Genomic DNA, 22,558 nt, shown 5'->3' with positions numbered 1-22,558 from the left:
CGGACTGGACTTGTAGTCAGGCTGGCGGACTGGACTTGTAGTCAAGCCGGCGGGCTGGACTTGTAGTCAAGCCGGCGGGCTGGACTTGTAGTCAGGCTGGCAGACTGGATTTGTAGTCAGGCTAGCGGGCTGGACTGGTAGTCAGGCTGGCGGGCTGGACTTGTAGTCAGGCTGGCGGGCTGGACTGGTAGTCAGGCTGGCGGGCTGGACTGGTAGTCAGGCTAGCAGCGGGACCTGAGGGCTGAAGCAGAGTAAAACACACAAAGCTACAACCTTGCACGGGCACCTCCATTTTGGAGGAGGTGCCTTTTATATGAAAGGTCCTCCGGCCATTGGCCGGGGACTCCTTAGGACGGCGCGCGCGGCCCCTTTAAGAGGGAGGAAGCGCGCGCGACCTAAGAACAGTGCCCGGGAAGCTGCTCGTGCCGGCAGCAACAGAAGCAGGAGCGCCGGAGGACGCCGGGCAGGGAGTGCAGCGGTAATTGGGACGGAGTCTCTGCCAGTCAGGGGGCAGAGACGCCGATACTACAGTGTTGATGTCATTAGTCAACACTCCTCCTCATTACAGAGATGCACATCACCAGATTTACTTAATTGGTAGTTGGCTCTCAAGCCTATACAGCTTGGAGTAGGACAACATGTATAAAAAGTATTGTGTGATCAAAATACTCATTTGCCTAATAATTCTGCACACAGTGTATAGAGAATGCCCCCTTCTATTTAAAAGGTGGAAATAAGATTTTTTATAAGTACCTTGTGTTGTGATTGTTGCCTGTGAGCAGCGATATTGCAGAGCACTCACCAGTGATCATGTGATCCCGGCTGCAGCCAGGCGTGACCCATTGACGCCCTCCCCCCTGATTGATGGGCTATGGGTGGGGTTTCCCCGCGTGTCACAGCCCAGCATCCACCGCGCTTTCCCTCTCCTCTGCATTCATTGGTGGATGCTGGGCTGTGACGTGCGGTGAAATCCCGCCCACAGCCCACCAATCAGGAGGGAGCGTGTCACTGGGTCACGCCCAGCTGCAGCCAGAACCTGACGTGACATCAGCGGATGTCAGAGCCGGCTGCAGCCGGGTCACATGATGCCTGGTTAGCAGTCAGTGATAGCGCCATCCACAGGCAAGAATCACAACACAAAGTAATTACAAAAAATCTTATTTCCACCTTTTAAATCGACGGGGGCATTCTCTATAGTAGTGGACAACCTCTTTAAAGAAAGAAGGTGGGAGGGTTTCTTGGAGCTAAAACATCTGGCACCACCTAATAAAATTATTAACCGACCATTTTACCCTCAGCCGTGAAACCTTAGCTCGAGTGCACCATACTACCACAGTCTGGGATAGCTTATCAAACCATAAGCTCCCAGGGTAAAACCCCGTCCAGAGCCCAACAAATGCCAGATTAACCCTTTCTCCATATTATACTGAGAGTGAATTATCCAATATAATTCCTTCCACCACCAATAATACACCAACTCCCAGGACCCCTCCCCCCCTCCCACCAACAACCACTGTGACAATTTTTTGTAATAAATATGTATACATATATAACTATAAGAACATACAGCTCCTACCAATCCCTGCTTCACCTAAGGGAAGGAGGGTGGGTCACTCTCAGCTTCACTGACCCAAGATGGCCCCTCTTTCCGGCATTTTTCCCCTAAATACTGCTCATCCTCCACCCCCTTTTTCTAAACACTAATGACCACCCTATAAACCCCCTGCATTATTTCAAATTGACCCTCTCATTCAATCTCAGTCATGAGGGGCTTTCACCTAATTCCCTTTCTGGAAGAGACTGATAGAGCTGCTTCTTTGTGTGAATTCACTCCTTTCTCTCCCCATTTGTTTCCCTGAAGGAGGAGAGTATCTGCTGCTTCACCATCTTGTGAGCTCATCATGAGTCCAACCATTGAAGTACAAGCTCAGTGGTCGGACACCTAATCTGAGCCCACAGATTATCATTACAGTGAATGCTGAGACCTCATGCAGTGCCTGGGGGGCAAGCACACAGCAGTGGCCCATAAGTAGCGGCCCATCCTTAACATGCTTATTTCCAGCAGCTTCATAGGCTATATTCACACAACCATATTGTCTGTCTGAGAGCTGCCCATGGAAAAACCCACAGCACTTGGACCAGTTCAGATGAGCGTTTGTAGTGGTAAGACGCAGTACATATGCTTATGCATGACCATTTTTAAATTGGATATACAATATTAGAGATGTAGTAAAACAAGGTATGCTGTGCTTTTCTACACTCCTAAAAAACATATCAGCAGAGTAAAGGTGGCCACACATAAGCCCAGATCTGACACATAGATACCTGGGAATTATTATTTTGTGTATTTTTTCAAACAAACTTGATCAAGCAAATCATCATTGTAAAATTCCATTCCATATTATAGTATACTAGTTATTGAACCCGTTCTACGCCCTGGTGGCGAGCATTTTTATTGGTATATGGTCCCCTATCCTGGTTCATGCTCCCCCATTCTGGTCCCCCATCCAGGTATTTGTGCCCCCACCCTGGTCGCCCATCCTGATATATGCTCCCCCATCCTGTTATATGCTGCCCCATCCTGTTATGTGCTACCTCATCCTGGTCCCCCATCCTGGTATATGCTCCCCCATCCTGGTTCCCCATCCCGGTATTTGCGTCCTCATCCTGGTCAATGCTCCCACATCCTGAAGCACTTTGGGGAGACAAGTACGGTTGGATGCAGAGTTGGATTCCCCCCAAGGTGTCTGCGGTGACGTGAAGGGCCATCTGCTAGCCTGTCAGACTGAAACTGCGTTCCTGTGACAAGTCCAGCATTCCCTCCTTGGTCTCGCAGCTAAGTGTCTGATCGGACGATCAGACAGCCTCTTCAGAGATCAGTTAATGGCCGGTAAGTTCTGAGCTCAGGCCCCAAAATAGGGATCCCAGTGGGAATGTGCACGCAGACTATAGAGAGAGTTTGGCACCATAGATTCTCAGTTAGAGACATTGTTTGCTAATAGGGTTGTGTGAACCTTAGCTAGATACTCCCCTCAGTGGGTGAGCTTGTGTATAGATAGTGTAACAGTATTGTAATCGTAGTAAGTTGTTAAGTTTGTGAACTTTTGCGCTGCACCCCTGCAGGGGCCGCCCCTTGCACCCATCTAATTACATCCTTGCTTCGGATAACCCTCGGATACCGCATTAGGTGGAACCACTGGTCAGGCAAATTATAGTTCATCTTTTAGTACATCCTGGTCCTGTCAGTTGTGCAGTGCAGGGGTGCTAGCAGTGCTGAGCTAGGTATGTGTGAAGTTTATTTGTGTTCCTTTCTTACGTTGCTGGGGCAACCCAGTTTCTGTTCTAAGTAAAACGGTGGTTCCCTAACAAATTGTCTGCTAGTATCCTTTGTCCTCGGGCCGCTGTATTCTGAGAGCGACCTCCCCGGTACACGGTCTACACTGGTATGTGCTTCCCCCATCCTGGTATGTGCTTCTCCCAACCTGGTATGGGCTTCTCCCAACCTGGTATGTGCTCTCCCATCCTGTTCTGTGCTTCCCCCATCCTGTTATTTGCTTCCCCCATCCTGTTATGTGCTTCCCCCATCCTGGTATGTGCTTCTCCCATCCTGGTATGTGCTTCCCCCATCCTGGTATGTGCTTCTCCCAACCCGGTATGTGCTCTCCCAACCTGTTCTGTGCTTACCCCATCCTGTTCTGTGCTTCCCCCATCCAGTTATGTGCTCCCACCATCCTGTTATGTGCTTCCCCCATCCTGGTATGTGCTTCTCCCATCCTGGTATGTGCTTTCCCCATCCTGGTATATGCTCCCCCAATCCTGTTATATGCTCCCCCATACTCCATCAATTAAGTAAAAAAAACACTCCTACTCACCTCTCCATCGCTCCCCTGCAGTGCGTTGCCTGTGTTATTTTACTAAAATGGCACCAGAATCAGCGCCTGTGTGGTGCCCCTGAGGGTTCGGTCGCCACAAGGGGGGATACTGCAGCCTGTCAGCAGGTGTAGTGTCTCCTCACCCAGGTAAGGAAGGTGCACTGGTCAGGACCCTGAATCTACATTCAACACTACACACTCCTGACCTATGGGAGGCAAGTATGCACCATAGTGCTGCCTCAGCAGGATCACAAGTGAGGGGAACCAAAAGTAACAGGAACCATGTAGTGGGTGAAGGGTAGAACACAATTTTAGTTTACACACATAATTTCATATATAATACCCAGCCATCTTAAGCACAAGGTTCTTTGATTGTGGTCTTTGCAGCTGACAGTGGCCTTGTGTAGGAGCCTGCAGTGTGCTGAAGATGCACGGTCCTCATGCTCTGACCTTGACACGAGGAGCGGAAAGGAGTTAACAGTGTCTCTATCCCGGTCAAGTTCCCTTGCTTAAGACGGTCGGGAGCTATAGTGAAACAGCTCCACAAGCAAAAGGATCCCAGGGAGCACGGACGGAGCGGCGTACGCCACCTGTACTCTCCATTCTGGCCCTGCCAGAGGGACTCCTGCTGCAAGAGGGGTACCGGCCCCCGACATTTGACTTTGCCACTTCACGTCTCTGTCAGAGAAGCCCGGTAGGCTACAGTGGATCCCGTCGGGTGACGGGCGGAACAAAATTGCCGCCTTACCCTATATCTGTGCATAGTCCAGAGGGAGACCCAGCCTTTGCACGCACACACACAGGAGAGGTTCAAAGGGGACTGTTAGGAACACTCGGAGGGTCCTGATTGAAGTACCTGAATTCCTTGGGTGCGCTGAGCCCTCATCCCTGGTGGCCGCAGTGAGCCGTGAGGAGCAGGGAGAAGCCTTGTCGCTGCTTAAAAGGAACTGTGAGTAAAAGACCTGGAAGACTACCCCTATGGCCTCTGGTTCCTTCATTTTTGCACTGCACCACACAGCACCTGAGTGACCCAGGACTACTCTCCCCATCCTCCTGTCACACCTGCCCTGAGGCCCAGCTCCGCCTGTGGAAAATTATAACATTGCCTGCTGCCACTACATCCAGCCTCAGAGGACTGCTAGCAGCGCTGGTGGCCATCACCAGACACCACAGGTGGCGTAGTCGATAAATACCACTCAACCCTGAAAGCCCTTACATCCTTTTTAATGTGACGGCCCTGGGCACGGAACGGGTCCAGGCCACGACTGCATCCCCCCCAACATCTGCCCCGGCTCTGAGTACCCCATCTTCCCAGGGCAGGGCTGCGAGCGTCACACCTGCATAGCACGATATCCGGCGCCATTTTAGTGAAGACACATTTGCAGAGTGTATTCAACAAAATGGCGCCGGAGTACGCACATGTGCATACCATGCTGTCTGGCGCCATTTTGTTGAAGATACACTGCAAATGTGTCTGCACTAAAATGGCGCCGGATATCGCGCTATGTGCAGGCGCCAATTCCGACGCCACACTCCTCCCCGGCCTCCGGCCCAAACAGAGGCGCGACACTCTTCCCAGGTAGGTATGTGCTTATGGAGCCAGAGATGGCGGTATGCGTTAAGTGCCTACACATACCGCGATCTCTGGCGCCACACTCCTCCTCCCTGTAACCTGCAGCGGCTGGATGCGTTCTTCTGTCTGGGGCCAGACTGCGCAGGCGTATTGCACAGGCTCAGTCCACATATGCTTCGGACAGACGGACACATCCAACGTTATATTATAGATGAGGTCACATTATTGTAGCAGTCAGTAATTATCCTGTGTGCACCATCTGATGTCTGTGCACACAGTGTACATATTATACCACGTACAGTACAATATACATAGGAGCAGATATGGCTGCTATATAGAGACCAGCAATCATCTAGTGGTCAGATGAATATTCAGTGGCTACTTGATCAGAGCCCTATGGCCGCCTCCTACCTGACACCATTCTTTTTGTCTTTCTTTGATTTGTCGGCAGGCACAATGTCTTGCATGTGTCACGCCACAAAGATGACACCACTCAAGGTCTACAAACCAAAAGAGGAGTCCGAGATGCCAGCAGGTAGGAGGAGGCTCGCAGGACCCTGGTCTGGTGGCCATGGACTACTGACGTGACTGACCAGTGTCCTGGGAATCAATCCGCACATCTGTACTGGTATCTGATATATCATGACTATACATACAGTATCAGGTATTATATACAGGATATCATGTGACAGCTATATATGACACTATGACTACAGACGTCAGATATGACACCATATTATGTTGTGTCTATTATGGGATGTTTCATCTGATAGCCCTCGGCCCAATGTTATTCTATGGGCCGGCTCAGATCTGTGATTATTTTCTCATGCTGATGCAGCATGCTGCGATTGGCAGCAAGACTTGGCTCACACCCACCCATACAAGTCTATGGATGCGTGTGACACATCGGACTGCACTTGGATGTCATCCCAGTGCAGTGCAATTACCATGGACGCTGGCAATGGAGGAGATAGAGAAATGACTTTCTTCGTCTGCTCTGCACCTACAGAGGATGGAAGCACAGTGCACTGACACTCGGCTCACTCTCGCAGCAGATGCTATACGCTAGTGTGACCCCAGCCTAGCACTGGATGTCTGTATCACAGGATATTACATCCAGTATACAGCATAATATGTGATGGTATATGTATTATGTGATACACACATCAGATATTATACCAGCCATCAATGATCTTGTATATAATATGGGATGTCTGTGCATATAGTATATCACATACAGGATAATATGTAACTAGTGCATGTTACACTATGACTACAGACATCAGATATTACACCACTCACATATTATCCTGTATATACCATCTGATGTCTGTGCACAAAGTATATCACATCCAGTATACAGGATAATATGGGATGGTATTTGACATACTGTGATACAGACATAAGATGGTATATACTGGATAATATATGATAGCATATGTCAGGGGTGGGCAATTAATTTACCCGAATGGCCACGTGAGAGAACGTGACTGTTGTGGAGGGTCGAACCAATAGATTGAAGTTAATTCTGCTCAATATTAATATTAACAAACATTAATATTAACAAAAATTTATATTAATATAAAATATTAATTATATCACTTAATATTGAGCAGAATTAAGTATGTTGACATCCCCTTAAATACCGTATGAACGCACACACATAGCCCCCTTTGTTTAGTATGAGCCCCACATAGCCCCTTATACACAGTATAAGCCCATTATACACTGTGTGACCCCACATAGCCCTTATATACAATGAGTCCTCACATAACCTCCTAAATACAGTATGAGCCCTCACATAACCTCCAATACACATTATGAGCCCTCACATAGCCCCTATAAACAGTGTGAGCCCTCACATAGCCCCCTATATACAGTGTGAGCCACACATAGCCTCCTGTATACATTATGAGCTCCCATATAGCCTTCTATATACAGTGTGAGCCCCCACATAGCCTCCTATATACAATATGAGCCCTCACAAATTGCCCCTATATACAATTTGAGCCCCAAATAGCCTCCTATATACATTATGCTCTCACACATAGCCTCCTATATACAGTGAGCCCCCACATAGCCTCCTATATACAGTATGAGCTCCCGTATAACTTCCTATATAGTGTGAGCCCCACATAGCCTTCTATATACAGTGTGAGCCCCCACATAGCCTCCTATATACAATATGAGCCCTCACAAATTGCCCCTATATACAATTTGAGCCCCAAATAGCCTCCTATATACATTATGCTCTCACACATAGCCTCCTATATACAGTGAGCCCCCATATAGCCTCCTATATACAGTATGAGCCCTCACATAGCCTCCTATATAAAGTATGAGCTCCCATATAGCTTCCTATATACAGTGTGAGCCACACATAGCCTTCTATATACAGTATGAGCCCCCTATGTACAGTGCGAGTCCCCACATAGCCCATATATACAGTATGAGCCCTCACATAGCCTCCTATATGCGATATGAGCCCCACACAGCCTCCTATATACAGTGTGAGCCCCACATAGCCTCTTATATACATTATGAGCTCCCACATAGCCTTCTATATATAGTGTGAGCCCCCGCATAGCCTTCTATATATAGTGTGAGCCCTAACATAGCCCCCTACATACAGTTGGAACCCCACACAGCCTCCTATATACAGTATGCGCCCCCACATAGCCTCCTATATACATTATGAGCTCCCACATAGGCTCCTATATACAGCGTGAGGCCCCACATAACCTCCTATATACAGTGTGAGGCCCCATATAGCCTCCTATATACAATGTGGAGACCTACATAGCCTCCTATATACAGTGGGACCCCCCACATAGCCTCTCTATATACAGTATGAGCCCCGCATAGCCTCTGTATACTATATGCCCTCACATAGCTTCCTATATACAGTATGAGCCCACACATAACCTCCTATATACAGTATGCGTTCTCACACAGCCTTCTTTATGCAGACACACATCCCAAACACATATAAAAGAAAAAAAACACCATCTCACTTCGCTCTTGTTCCCCCAGTTTTGATTCTGCACTTAAAAAAGTAACTGCAGTTTTTTACATGCGTTTTTTTTAGGCTCCACATAGAAGACAAGAGAAAGAAATAAACACCAAAACTGCACAGTTTAGCAGCGTCTCTAGACCACAGAAGGCGCAGTTCTCATGAAATCACATCCACTTCGCTTGGATAGCTAAACCCAGCAGAATTTATGTGCAAAAAATGCAGCAGAAAATATGCAGCATTTATGCTACATGGGAACAAGGTCTAAATTTTTAAGTAAATGTGATTGCATGAAATCTCCGCCCTCTGTGCATGTAAATACGCTGCTGTACTCTGCGGTTTTAGTGCATTTTTCTCTATAGGCTTCTTCTGAAAAAAATGCATGAAAAAAAAACGCTGATGCATTTTTAAGCACAGAATCAAAGCTTTTCTGTACTAACACGGCCTCAGCACTACAGTTTTATTACATTTTTTATTGGTTTAATAGAGAAATATCAATCACGCCTTTTTTTATGCCATTTACTGATTCCCATAAATAATTTGATGGCTGTGTTGTGCGGGTTATCACGATTACAGGAACACCAAATATGTCAGTGTTATTTGCTGATTTGTGATGTTTTTTATTTAAATTTAAAAAAATGCATTACAAATGACAATATTTTTTTTCATTATCAAGTGTTTTTCATTATTTTTTAGTAATTTTATCTCTAGAATACAAATACATACATTGTACACAGCAGTGTATTTCTATCAGTATAATCTGTCTGTTGAGTCAGAGCCTGCAATAGAGATAAAGTATACTAAATTCTCCTCATGACCTCACCAGAGCTTGTAGCTCAGGAGCTTAGGCTCCTGCCTGTAATGTTAAGGTTATGGGTTCGGGACCTGGGGAGACTCACAAAATTAGAGAAAATTATGTTTTTGTAATTGCTTCTTATTATTCTTACCACTTTTATAGCAATCTTTTTCTTCACCTCAGTATACAAGGAACATAGAAATACATTTTTATATATACAATGGATCTGTATGGACATGTATAATCTGATTCTAGGTTCACTGCCTGCAATAGAGGTCAAGATTGCCAAATTCTCCTATGTGAATCATTATAAGTTGTGGCTCATTAGTAGAGCGGCAGCTTGTGAACATGGAGATGTGAGTGTAAGACCAGATCACTGGAGAAGCAGTGAATATATGTGGTGCCCCTGAGGGTTCAGTTGCCACAGGGGTACTGCACCTCAGCTCAAGGTGTGGTATCTCCTCTTCCAGGTAAGGATGGAGCATTTCTCAGGACCCTACTTCACCACTCAACACTACACCACTCCTGTCCTGTAGGGGGCCTAAATGCACCAGGGTGCTGCCCTGGGCCGGGATGGAGGAGATGGGGGGAACCAAAGATAGGGGGAACCATGTAGTGGGTGGGTGAGGGTGGAGGACACACTTTTAGGAAACACTTATTCTTTCATATTTAATCTACGGCCATCTTAAGTTCAAGGTCTTTGATTGTGGTCTTCTGTCGGGGTCCAGCAAGAGGCTGTAGCTGGCTGTAGAGAAAACTTAGTGGGAGAAATAACCAAGGAGAGAACACACACCAGAGGATTCTCGACAGGTGCTCTGATCTACCTGGAAAGTGCTGAACCCCCTTCCCGGTGGCCGCATTACGTCGTGTGTAGCAGAGGGAAGCTTTGCGGCTAAAGATCATCTGAAAGTGAGTAAAAACCCTGGATGACTTCACACACCGCTTCAGCCTGTTATTTTCTGTGCGGCACTGCACCCATCATCACCTTCATCTCACTGCCCTGAGGCCTGCTTTGCCTGTGGGGAGCCATTCCATCTTAGCTGCCTGTAACACCGGCCTCAGTGGACTGAAGCAGCGCTGGTGTCCATCACCGGAAAGCGCAGGTGGCGTAGTCGAAATACCACTCTCACTTAAAAGCCCAATTTTTTATGAGGCAGCCCTGGGCACTCAACGGGTCTAGGCCACGACTGCATCCCCCTCCCCTACAACCGACCCGGCACCGAGTAACCCCTTCTCCCATGGAGGGCGTCTCAAACTTGGCTTAGTCGGCAGGATTGCGTGCCCACAGCAACGGAAGAAGATAGTCCCCATTGCCGACGGGTACTGTGCGCCTTTTCACAAAAAGACTGTCGCTTCACACTTAAAGTGGCGCCCGCCCAAGAACGGACGCCATTATGTGCAAAAACAACAGCAACCAAAGTCCTCCCATCGTGGGCCTGGCTCCCCAATGGCGCCAAAATTGCAGACCGCCCTCTCCAGCAGAGACAGTCCGCATAGTAGTGTCCGTCAAGACGGATGGGACATCCCAAGGAGTGCCCGTCAGCCAGCTGCCCTGGAGCCGCCCCAAAAGAAGGAGGAGAAACAGACTGCACCCAGCAGCAAAGATGGAAGCAGCAAAGGAGATGTCCTCCGAGTCCTCCGACGCTGGCCCACCAACTGCCACCTCCCTCGGTATGGAGGGAATTCACCTGACCCCGGAGGAGGCCGAGTTCCTCCGTGGAGAATCGCAGGACCTGACCCGGAGGGTCGAAGAGGCCCAGCGACTGGCCGCCGCAGAGTGGAGAGAGGATGTGTTGCGGAGGATCCGGGACCGCCGCCAGAGCTCGTTGCGCCTGTCAAGTGAGGCTCCAGCCCAGGAGGAGGAAGCCCAGGAGGCCCCGTGCAGCCCAAGTGCGGGTAAGGCAAAAACCCCTACCCCGGGCGAGAGACACACTGAAGCCCTCCTAAGTATCCTGCCAGCACCCCTGTCCCCGGATATACCCCTGTCCCAAGCCACCGCCATAGTCGGAGACCTGCTATGTCTCCCGACCCCCGATCCGGAAGCGCCTGCCCTAACCTGGGTGTCCACCTGCACCAACCCGGACTGGGTCGCATCAACAGAGCGTACACAGCAACCCCCGTTACAGCCACTGCCCGCGCCACCGGTCGCTTGCCCGGCGGCAGAAGAGTTCGCCTGGGATAACCGGGGGGGCGACCTGATGGGCTTCCCCCGGGAAACCAAGACCGGGAGGAGACGTGCCGAAAGGTACTCCTCCAATTTGAAAAAGAGCGACGGGAGAAGCGGGTCCGCTGTGAGCGCATGGAGGTGCACGCCAGGGCTGCTAAGTCGCAGGACCGTCAGGCGGAGGCCACCCGTCCAAGCCCCCGGGAAGAGGGCCTAGTCATGCGCTTCCACCAGGTGGCAGGATGGGGCTTCATCCGCAGCCCACAGTTCGACCGGGACGTGTTCGTCAACCGGCGGGACGTCAAGCCGCGGCTGGAGCAGGGCCACCCTGGCCGGAACCTCTACCCGGGCGATTTGGTGTCCTACACCCGCCACCATGGGGAGTGTGGGTGGTATGCCCTGATCGTCCACAGGGTATTTAAGGAGGATACCCCCACTCACCTACCTACAGAGGACCGGTCGGGCTCCGTCGGGAAAGATGAACCATTTCCCCGGTGGGGATACCACTTCTGAGCAGCCCTCGGAGATGTATCTCCCCTTAGTTTGAACAGTTATGTGTTTTCGTTTTTCTTCACCCGGATTTGAGTTAACAGAGACATTTGTCCCTGCGGACGTTGAGCAGTAGACAGACTAACTTTGTAAATAGTTTGCACCTATTACGGTGCTCCCTATTGGTTTTATACAAAACCCCTTCTAACTCAGACCTCAGAAGCAAAACCTGTCTGGTGTGGCTCTCCTGGAGGTCCAACTCGGGATATCCATGCCCTGCAGCCACCCCAGGGCCTACGTTGAGGGTTTGGGACAGGTCCCTCATGCTGCTGAACTGACACTTTCTACCGTATTTTCTACAGAACTGTCTACATGCATAATGTCTCTTTAATGTTTTCCATACATGTATAATGTCTCTTTAATATTTTTCTATATTTATATTCTAGATATATATATATCATGCAACGTTAAAAGAGTCCTAACCCTCCCATAAAGGGAAGAATGTTTTACTGTTTACAAAAGCATTTAAAAATTTGAATGTCTGTACCAACTTTTTACTCTATTGCAGCCTGCGGACATGCTGTGTTTCACCGGTGGGGAATGTGGCGCCCCTGAGGGTTTAGTCGCCACAGAGGTACTGCACCTCCGCTCGAGGTGTGGTATCTCCTCTTCCAGGTAAGGGTGGAGCATATCTCAGGATCCTACTTCACCACTCAACACTACACCACTCCTGTCCTGTAGGGGGCCTAAATGCACCAGGGTGCTGCCCCGGGCCGGGATAGAGGAGATGGGGGGAACCAAAGATAGGGGGAACCATGTAGTGGGTGAGGGTGGAGGACACACTTTTAGGAAACACTTATTCTTTCATATTTAATCTACGGCCATCTTAAGTTCAAGGTCTTTGATTGTGGTCTTCTGTCGGGGTCCAGCAAGAGGCTGTAGCTGGCTGAAGATACACGGTCCTCGTACTCTGGCCTTGAGACGAGGAGCGGGTCAGAGTTAACAGCTGTCTCTACCTGGTCAAGGTCCTGACCTATGAAGGCCTGGAGGGGAGCAGAGGAGATTGGCTCCACAGGCAAAAGGATCCCAGGGGATACGGACGGAGCAGCCTACGCCACCTGTACTCTTTATTCTGGCTTAGTCAGAGGGATTCCTGCTGCAAAAGGGGTGACCGGCCACCGATATCTGACTTTGTTACTTCACGTCTCAGTCGGAAAAGCCCGGAGGCTTAGTGGATCCCAGGGGGATATGGATGGAGCGGCTTACGCCACCTGTATCTCTTAAAGTGCGTTTATCCAGTGGGACCCGGCCTTACACCACGTTCATACCACGCACAGTCAGGAGAAGACTTAGTGGGAGAACTTACCAAGGAGAGGAACACACCAGAGGGGTCTCGACAGGTGCTCCTGACCTACCTGGAAAGTGCTGAACCCCCTTCCCGGTGGCCGCAGTACGCCGTGTGTAGCACAGGGAGGCTTTGCAGATAAAGTTCATCTGAAAGTGAGTAAAAACCCTGGATGACTTCACACACCGCTTCAGCCTGTTATTTTCTGTGTGGCACTGCACCCATCATCACCTTCATCTCACTGCCCTGAGGCCTGCTCCGCCTGTGGGGAGCTGACTCGCCCCCTGGGCCGTGGGGTACTCGGAACCGGGCAATAGGGAGACGATGGGGGTAGTAGTGGCAACCCGGTCCCGTGGCTCAGAGTGGTCAGACCAGTGGCAATCCTTTAGATATTTTAAGTGATGTCCGACTACGCCACCCGTGGATTGCGGTTATTAGGAACCGCCGCTGCAAGGCAGTCCCCTGAGGTTGATGGTGTGTGCAGCTGAGATTGGGTAACTCCCCACGGGAAAAGTGTAACCCCAGGGCAGTGCTGTGAATGGTGGGGGTGATGGTGCAGAGAGTCCCAGTGCCGTTAGTGCTGGAGGAGCGAAAGAGCACACAGACAACATACTACAGTCCAATGTCTTTTACTCACAGTTCAGATTCTCCGGGTCACTTCTGTACAGGTAGTGACCACCCAAGCCGTGCGGTGTCCACCAGGTGAGGGGCTCGGTCAACTCCCAGACGATTCAGGAGCATGGCACAGGACCCCCTTTTATCCTTTCTCTGGCCTGCCTCACGAGTGACCCACTTTTGTCCAGCTGCCGCGAACTTGTGTGGGTAAACGTGGATCCCGTTCCCCGCTGTTCTATATGGTGTCTTCCTAGCAGGTTTGATGAGGTGTCGCACCAATAAATGATCACGACCTCCGGTCTTTGGCTGAGGGTTGTTTCTCCTCCACTAACTTGGGATCCGGTACCCTTAATCTGCCTGACCCTTCACCCTGTATTCTCGTGGGTTCTTAGGGTCCCTTCTGCCTTCTTGTTCCTGAGCCCTTCTGTTCTTCTCTCTCTCTTTCCTGCTGTTTCTTGCTGTTTCTGTTCCTTTCTGTTCTTGTTCCTTTCTGTTCTTGTTCCTTTCTGTTCCCGGCCTTCACCCTAGGCCTGCCTCATGGAGCTGGGCCCAGACTGAGCCACAGCTCCCTATCAGCCCTCTCTGGCTGAACTCAACTTCTCTCCTTCTACTCTGAACTGGCTGAACTGACCCAGAACTAAGATGGTGCCCACCTTATATACCTCCCTCTAGAACATGAGCCCAGGTGACCAGCAACCAATGGGCTCCTACCTACGCTCAGGAACCAACCCCTATCTGCTCCTACATCACTGGGTATTCCTCCCCCCTCCCCACTCCAGCCAGGGACATGGTCTGTCGTACCTGCATTTCTGTCTAATGGGAGTACCGTTGAGCTGTCCCTCGGAAATGGGGTGAGTGTGCTGTATGCAGCTAACTGAGCCCTGGTCCATACTCCATCCTTACCTGGGAGTGGAATACCACACCTCTGGCAGAGGTGCAATACCCCTGTAGCGGCCGAACCCTCGGGGCGCTACAGAGCCATCCCATCTTAGCTGCCCGTAACACCGGCCTCAGTGGACTGAAGCAGCGCTGGTGTCCATCACCAGAAACCACAGGTGGTGTAGTCGAAATACCACTCTCACTTAAAAGCCCAATTTTTTATGAGGCAGCCCTGGGCACGGAATGGGTCTAGGCCACGACTGCATCCCCCTCCCCTACAACCGACCGGCACCGAGTAACCCCATCTCCCAGGGAGGGCGTCTCATATATAACTTAATTTATGCACTGAGTAGAGAAGCGGCCCTGCCCCAAAAAGGAGGAGTTATGGAGCGATGAAAACATTGGAGAGAGGTGAGTATCAGAAGCCAGGACAAAAGCGCTGACGTTTCGGGAGAGTCCTGCTGAATCCGGGATAGTTGTGAGCTACCAGAATATAGGGGGGGAATTCATGACTGGTATATAATATACTGTGACCACAGACATCTGATGGTATATAGCAATGTGTATCTGATTTCTGTATCACAATAGATCATACACCAATCTGTATACTAGATGTGGTATATTATGTACACAGATATACAATGCAGTGTACTGATCACACCTGGACCGGCCTACAGGACCTAGCATATTACATATTGGGCCATATAGTACAATCTGTCATGTGCTGTAGGTTCAAGTGTGATCAGTCAATCCAGGATCCTGTATAGTGATGTCTGTGGGCCTCTCTGCTGGGACTCAGTGTGACTTATTGCTCCAGACTGAACTTTCTGCATTGACAGGGCGACCCTAATCTGCATCGAAGTTCAGACTCCTGCAAAAACTAATGTGGCACCCCAGGGGTCTGGTTTCCACAGTAACAGCAATGTTATGTCTGAGAGCAGGTGGGAGGTCTCTTGGTGAGGGATCCTGTGCATGCCACACCTCCTGCCCAGTCCTGGGAGGGGAAGAACTTCCCCTATATAAACCTAGGGCTGAGGCAGGGTTAGTGAGTAGAGAAGAAGTAGAGACAGAGAAGAGAAGCAGATATAGGAAAAGAACATCAGGAGCTCTGTGGGAGCAGTGCTACAAGGAGTCAGGGGCTGGCAGCTGCAGAGCTCGCCCTGACTGAGAAGCTATCACCGGACCCGGAGTCCGAGGCTGTGGGAACTAATCCTTACCCAGCAGCAGAAACCGCCCGGCAGGGGATTTCAGGTCCTCTGGCCAAGAAACCCGAAGGCACGGTCACACGCGTGGGACCAGCACCGCCGTCGTGGAGCGGAAGCTACTAGAAGGCCCCGAGTCACCGGCCATACGGGTGAGCACCACATGGTACACTCAGGGACGTGGGCTACTTATACCCGCCTCTAGCAAGGTAGCCAGAAGAGTACAGTTAGTTTGGGAGGCCTACAACTCCGCCTGGCCAGGGGAGATCCCATCTGCTCAAGGACTGACCAGGCCCCAATCGCTAGCAGTACTCCGGGAGGGTCTATCTTTGTCACCAGTAAAGACCCTGAACTACACCGTACCGTCTCCGAGTGGTTCCTGCTACCCCCATCATCCACGTCGGCTGCCCTGAGGCCATACCCCTCCCGTTGGGGGTGATACTATCACGCTGCACAATCCTACCACCGGCCTCAGCGGTCTGCCCTGCAGCGGCAGCTCCTTCGCTGCATTCAACGGGTGGCGTAGTCGTACAACATCTACCGCTAATACAGCGCCACTTAGTCTGACTCCCTGGGCACGGACCGGGTCACCGCCATGAGACTACAACCCTCAACAGATCCGGCTCCGGGTAAGCTCCCGCGTGCGCAACGCTGCGCGATACAGGCCCAGGGGTGCGTCAACTTTTGGCGTAGTCGGCAGGATCTCGTGCCCGCAACCACCGGGTACTGCGTGCCTGAAAAAGACTGTTCAAACTTACCTGTGGTGAAGATTCCCGCCATCCGGCGCCATCTTCCGCTTCCTTCCCGCCATCGGTGGAGTTTTCCCGCCATTCGGCGCCATCTTCGGCCTTCTTCCCGCCAGCTGTGGAGTTTTCCCGCCATTGGACGCCATCTTGAGGACGCCGCGCGGGAAGAAGAGGGGCGTGGACTCCGAAAGCGCGCGAGAAACTGAAGCCCCGCCTCACGTCCGGACGTTGCGTAAGGTCCTGGAAGGAGCCCAGCAGACGCCGACGTCACAGGAGCGCGACGGAAGGTCCTCAACCCTGACGATCCACTGCGGAGCCGCGGCCTACGGAAGAGGATCATCGCAAGGTAGGCCACGGTCCACTAGGGGGGAGAAGGATGTCGGATACGGAGGAGAGCTTCACCGCTTCAACCCCCGCCAGCGCCACCGCTGTTGCGGTCATGCCTTTCACCATGCCCTATATCCCGGGGGCAGCCTGGCTACCCCAGTACTCAGGGGAGTCACATACCCTGCATGACTTTAGAGAAAAGCTGGATAGCCTCTTCCAGGTGTATCCCCTCACAGAGGAGCAAAAAGTGAGCATCCTGGTGGCCCAATTAACCGGGGCAGCCCAAAGGGAGGTAAAGTCCTGGCCACCTGGGAGGAGGACTGTCGCAGAGATACTAACCCGGCTGAGGGACACCTTTGATACCCGCACCTCAGCCGAGATCAAGCTTAGATTCTACGGGTGCAAACAGCGGGCACATGAGAGTATAAGGGACTATGCCCTGGACCTACAAGAGGCCCTGAGAGCCATTAAGCAGACCGACCCTGACGGCGTGGGAGACGAGGACAGGCTGTTGACTGAACAATTTATAGAGGGTTTATATTGCAATGCCCACCAAACCCAGTTGCGGGCAATGGCCTTACAGGACCCTCATCTGGGATTTGCACAGTTCAAGGACAGAGCCATCCGGGTGCTCCGAGAACCAGCACCAGGTGGCGTTGTGACCCACAGACGCCCCACTACCACTTACCACCAGGAGGCGGCGCCCTTGTCGGCAGGGCCTGTGGGAGCTGATGCGCAGGCTTTGAACAATGACCCGGCTCCAGACCTGCACCATCAGGTCCAAGAGCTAGCTAAAAGCGTTGCTGCGCTAACCCGAACTGTGCAGTCTTTACAGGTTTCCACTCCAGGGAAGATCCAGCTGGCATCCGGACCGGAGGACATCCCGTGGCGTCGACCAAGGAGGACCCCACCGGCCAGAGGAAGACCCAGCGACCGATACAACGAGGACGGACAACCCATCTGCCGCCGCTGCAATCAACCCGGACATATGGCAAGGTACTGTCCTTTAAACTGGCACAACCTGGGGTAGAGGGCCAACCCCCAGGAAAAAGATCATCAGGCCCATCGAACTGGCGCGACAGATATGTGGGAGGACGTCCAGTCTTGCCTGTGGTACTGGATGGCATCCCTATGAGTGCCCTATTGGACACCGGGTCACAGGTCACCACTATCCCGTACGTGCTCTTCAAGCAGTACTGGAATGACTCGGATATCACCCGCTACCCTGACGACGACTTGAGTATCATCGCCAGCAATGGTCAGCCCGTGCCACAGATTGGATTTAAAGAGGTGACCATTAAAATCGGTAGAGTCGAACTGGCAGCACAGGGACTGATCATTGTAGACATTGATAAACACGAGAGTCACCCAAAGATAACTCTAGGAACTAATGTAATTGAAAATTGTCTTGCAGAGGTGATTTTCCTTTTACAACAGGTTGCCAAGAACGCCAGCTCCGGCCAGCAGCGAGTGCTCCAGAAAGAGATCCGGGCACTGATGCGACGGCAACAGATAGAACTCTCCGGTGGTGAGATTGGTAGCGTAAGAATGTGTGACCCTTTTCCTATTGCCATGCCCCCAAAAAGTGAAATGATGATTTGGTGCCGGGCAGCTATTGGTCTGAGAGGTAGAGATTACCAGGCAATGGTAGAACCAGTTTACTCAGACAGTAGGCCCACCATTTTGACAGCACGGGGGGTGGTCAATGTACGCCATGGGAGGGTGCCCGTTCGCATAATAAATATCGGGAAGAGGGAAGTGTACCTGCCCCGGTATGCCACGCTAGCCAAATTGTATACCATCAATCAAAATTCCATACAGTCCGTAGAACCCTTGCCTCCATCTTCCCCGGAGGAAGGTAACGGCTCTAAGGAAACAATGGAGGACTGGTGTCAGCAACTACATTTGGGTACTGACTCCACTCCCTCACACCAGAAACAGGGAGTCTATCGGGTGGTTCAAGAGTACGAGAGAGTGTTTAGTAAACACCCGTTAGACTTCGGGCGAGTCAAGGGGGTAGAACACCACATCCCCACGGGAGACCATCTTCCTATAAAAGAGAGATATCGACCCGTACCCCCTGCACACTACCAACACGCCAAGGGGATGCTTAGGGACATGAAGGAGGCTGGGGTGATCAGGGATAGCTGTAGCCCCTGGGCAGCTCCACTAGTCTTAGTCAAAAAGAAAGACAACACCATGAGGATGTGTGTAGATTACCGGAAAATTAACCGTATCACACACAAGGATGCGTACCCCTTACCAAGGATAGAGGAGTCTTTGGCTGCTTTAAGATCTGCTAACTTCTTCTCTACCTTGGATCTCACTAGCGGGTACTGGCAGGTTCCTGTAGCAGAGGCGGACCGGGAGAAGACCGCATTCACCACCCCGATGGGACTTAGCGAGTTTACCTGTATGCCGTTCGGACTCTGCAACGCACCGGGAACCTTCCAACGATTAATGGAGTGCTGTCTGGGCCACAGAAACTTCGAGACGGTCCTGTTGTACCTGGACGATGTCATCGTATATTCCAAGACTTATGAGGACCACCTGAAACACCTGGCGGAAGTGTTCGAAGCTCTGGCAAGCTACGGCTTAAAGGTAAAACCCTCCAAGTGTCACCTCTTGAAACCAAAGGTGCAGTACCTGGGACACGTGGTGAGCGCTGACGGAGTGGCTCCCGACCCTGATAAGATCACCGCAATTAAGGAATGGCCAAGTCCCTCCAGTGTAAAGGAAGTGCGGCAGTTCCTCGGGTTGGTAGGCTATTACCGCAGATTCATCCCCGGTTTCACCAAAAAGGCAGCTCCTATGCAGGACCTCCTGATAGGCCAGTCCCGGAAGGCCAAGAACCAGAAGCCGCCCTTCAAATGGGAGAAGTTAGAAGAAGAGTCCTTCTGCCAGTGAAGATGGCCCTCACGGGGGATGAAATCCTGGCGTACCCTGATTACAGCCAGCCCTTTATCCTCTACACCGACGCAAGTAACATCGGGCTAGGAGCCGTACTGTCCCAGATCCAGCAGGGGAAAGAACGAGTAATCGCTTACGCTAGCCGAAAACTGCGATCCACCGAAAGAAACCCTGAGAATTACAGCTCATTTAAGCTAGAGTTCCTGGCAGTAGTGTGGGCAGTCACTGAACGCTTTAAGCACTACCTCGCTTCTTCCCGGTTCACCGTGTACACGGATAACAACCCGTTGACCCACCTGGACACGGCAAGACTCGGTGCCCTAGAGCAGAGATGGATGGCCCGTCTGTCCAACTACGAGTTCACAATCAAATACCGGGCAGGACGCTCCAATACCAACGCGGACGCCCTGTCCAGGATGCCAAACCTACCGGACGTAGGAGAAGATCCAGAGGGACTGGAAGAAGTCGAACTCCCCGCGTTCCACCGTCATGGGACTATCCAGTATTCCCATCGGGTAAGGAGTAAGCAAGCCGCTACGTTTAACCCCTTGCCTCACTACAACTGGGAGGAAACGCAAGACAGTGACCCTGCCGTCCGGCTGGTGAAGGAGATGCTGACTCGGCCAGAGGCTCGCCTTGACCCAGACGCTCCGGAGGAAGCCAAGCAACTGTGGGCTGAGAAGAGTCGACTGTTCCTTTACAAGGGGAAGTTGTGCCGCAGAATGGTTAACTCCCGGACGCATGAACTAATCTGGCAAGTAGTGGTGCCACGGAGAGACGCAGCCATGGTGATGGAAGCATACCACGACGGGGCTGGACACTTCGGATGGAAGAAGCTGGAGTTCCTGCTGCGTGGGCGGTTCCACTGGGTAGGCATGAGGGGAACCATCGAGAGGTGGTGCAGAGACTGTGGCCCGTGCAACATAAGAAGGAAGGACCGTGCCAGCCAGAAGACTCCCCTGCAGTCCATCGTCACCCGGCAGCCGTTGGAACTGGTAGCCTTGGATCATGTAAAACTGACCCCAAGCAGAAGTGGCTACGTCTACGCGTTAACCATTGTGGATCATTACTCCCGGTTCTTGGTTGTCGTCCCCGTTAAGGACTTAACGGCTCAAACAGCAGCTAGAGCCTTCCAGCAGCACTTCTGCCGCCCACACGGGTACCCGGACCAAGTGCTGACGGACCAGGGACCTGCCTTTGAAGCGGAGGTCTTCCAGGAATTCTGCAATCTGTATGGCTGCCGGAAGATAAGGACGACACCCTATCATCCGCAAACTAATGGACTTTGTGAGAAAATGAACCAGGTGGTAATGGATCTCCTGAAAACGTTGCCCCTGGAAGAACGCAGTCTGTGGCCTGAGAAGCTGCCCGATCTGGTGGACCTATACAACCACATCCCGGTAGGTTCCACCAACTGTACCCTGGCTTACCTAATGAGGGCGAGACCTGGTAAGTTACCTGTTGACCTGGAAATGGGAGTCCTGACACCCGAGGACACTTCACCAGAGGCAGACTGGGACACAGAGAGGCAGCAGCAGTACCGGAAAGTACAGGAGAGCGTGGAGCGAAGTCTCTGTCAGGCTAGGGAAAGACAAGAGAAAACTTACAACCAGTATGCTCCCGCTGTTCCCCTGGTACCCGGAGAGCAGGTCTTGAAGAGGAAAAGACGGCTCCACAAGTTGGACGACCAGTGGGAGAAGGACCCGTACACCGTACTGCCCTCAAGCCACGAGAACCCGAAAGTCTGTACCATCAGTAAAGACGGAGGGGAGACCATAGCCATTGTATCCCGGGATCACCTGAAGAAGTGTCCTGAACAGCTACGGAACCCTGAAGAGGAACAAGAAGACCATCGACCCGTAGAGGAAAGGGAAGATATGGTTAGTACTGTGCTCGGAGACTTCCCTCGGTCCTGGACTCAAGTCAATGGTGCAGTTGTGGTACCCGTCCTCACGTTCCTCCAACCAGCATCCCAAGTGCCTACGGAGCAACAGTTAGAGCTGGAAGAGCAGCCGGTCCAGGAGGCAGAAGACTCCACACAAGCAGAACAGGAGGATCAACCCTCTGCTTATAGTGAGCCTGCCATACCCCTAGTGAGCCAAAGAGCCGGTAGACAGCTGCCCAGTTTACCCTTGACAGCTCCTACACCCTGTAGTTCAGGGCTAGACAGTCAGCTCCGTAGGTCCACTAGGGCCACTAGAGGCCAGTTACCCGCACGTTGGAGGATTTGAAGTGTATAAACTGTTTTATTTGTGGTTACCTGTTTTTCTTGTTGCTTGTGTATAATTATGTGTTTCTAGTTATTTATAGGAGTCCTTGGTGGATTTACCGGGAATCCTTGTACATGGTTGGAGCGTAACCTAGGAATGGACTAAAGACTGTTAAGGACTCGGGGCAGGACAGACCCCTACCTGGTTACGTCTCCCTGTTTTGGTGAAATGGACACCTTGCTTTTCTTCAAAAACTGCACCCGGTTGCGGACACGCCGTGACCATCTTTATATGTTTTTCTTATTGTACTATTATTGTTTATACCTTGTTATGTTTAAAAATATGTTTAGTCCCGGAGTACTAAATTTCACTAGGGGGGAATGTGGCACCCCAGGGGTCTGGTTTCCACAGTAACAG

Source organism: Phyllobates terribilis, unplaced genomic scaffold (genome assembly GCF_046119375.1).
Source record: "Phyllobates terribilis strain yellow unplaced genomic scaffold, ASM4611937v1 Scaffold_150__1_contigs__length_4496277, whole genome shotgun sequence".
In the NCBI taxonomy this organism is placed as follows: Eukaryota; Metazoa; Chordata; class Amphibia; order Anura; family Dendrobatidae; genus Phyllobates; species Phyllobates terribilis.
The sequence above is the reverse complement of the archived record's forward strand: the minus strand, read 5'-3'. Positions refer to the sequence as shown.